This window comes from Dasypus novemcinctus, chromosome 20, assembly GCF_030445035.2.
Source record: "Dasypus novemcinctus isolate mDasNov1 chromosome 20, mDasNov1.1.hap2, whole genome shotgun sequence".
Taxonomy (NCBI): Eukaryota; Metazoa; Chordata; class Mammalia; order Cingulata; family Dasypodidae; genus Dasypus; species Dasypus novemcinctus.
In genome coordinates, this window is record NC_080692.1 from 3652187 (window position 1) to 3653594 (window position 1408).

Genomic DNA, 1408 nt, shown 5'->3' on the forward strand with positions numbered 1-1408 from the left:
CAAGACTCGATTCTCTCACAAAAACAATGGAGAAAGTGTTAAAAGCTATCTGAGGGAACTGCTATGGGGGTCAGCAAAACAGTACAGTGCTACACAAGTGCCAGGAGGGTAAGGGACAGAGAGAGGAAGAACCCAAAACAACAAATGCCAGTTACCAAATGCCTGCAGTGTTTGGGCTGGCTCCCCTCCCCACCCCAAAGATATTAAGCTAGGGTAAAACCTCTGGTTCACTGCAGCTGACTGAGATGGGAACAGATTTCTTCCTCCCTCTCAGCTCATTCAAGGCAAAATGGACAGGGAGGTGGGAGCTTTTTGTGAATTTGGCCAGCAAAGCCCCATAAGAATCTCAGCTCTAGATAGACCAAGACACAGGAAAGCCAAGACTGAAACACTTCCATGGAAATATGTGGTGTTGAGTGCCATCTGCCAACATGTCTGAAAATTGGATGGGAAAAAAAGTTTCTACTTCTCTCTATATCCTATGTATCCTAATCACTGGGAGAAAATTTACACCCCATTGGTGAACCCTTGGTCAGATTTTGATAACCTAAGCTGGGCAATTTTTTTAAAAATGGGAGAACACAAATGCAATCACCCACTACCACAAATTAGGCAGGAGATTTTCCCATACTCAGAGAAATCACACATCCAGAGTACAATAGGTAGACCTCATCCTGGGAAAAAACACCTTCATGATCTTTGTATCTCTCCTGCTAGGTAAGTATGGGGTAATTTCAAGAACATAGAATGAGTTGAAACAAGTAACAAAGAAGAGCTGTGGAAAAAAAAAAAAACATGGAAGAGAGAATTTGGCCATCAAAGTAAATTCACCAACATATTCAGATAGCTAGACATCAGCAAATAATCACAAGCTATACTAGGAAAGAGGAAGAGATGGCCCAGCCAAAGAAACAAATCAAATGACCTGAAGAGATACAGGACTTAAGATAATTCATAAGTGATAATCACATAACTCTCTTAAATCAATTCAAAGAATTTAAAGAAAATATGACTAAAGAAATAAAGGATATTAAGAAGATACTTAGCATAAAGAACAATTTGAAAGCCTGCAAAGAAAAGTAAAGTAATATACCTTATGTGAATGAAAGACATGATGGATGAGAATAAAAAGATATTGACATATATGAGCATGTTTTAATTGCTCTAGGACAGAATTCGTGATTTCAAAGACACAATATCTGAATTGAAAAGTCAGGAGAACAGAAAGAGAAGAGAATGGAAAAAATGAAACTGAGTCTCAGAAAATCGATTGGAAATGAGAAATGTTTATACACATTGTCAGTGCTCCAGAAGGAGAAGAGATTGGAAATGGGGGGTAAAGAATATTTGTGGAGATAATGATTGAAAACTTCCCAACCATTCTGAAGGACATAAATATCAATATCCA

General features: G+C 38.2%; 1 pseudogene; it reads right to left on the bottom strand.

Annotated features, from left to right (window-relative positions):
• Positions 1 to 572: 572 nt before the first annotated feature.
• LOC111765003 (U1 spliceosomal RNA) lies at positions 573 to 725 on the bottom strand (annotated as a pseudogene).
• Positions 726 to 1408: the final 683 nt, after the last annotated feature.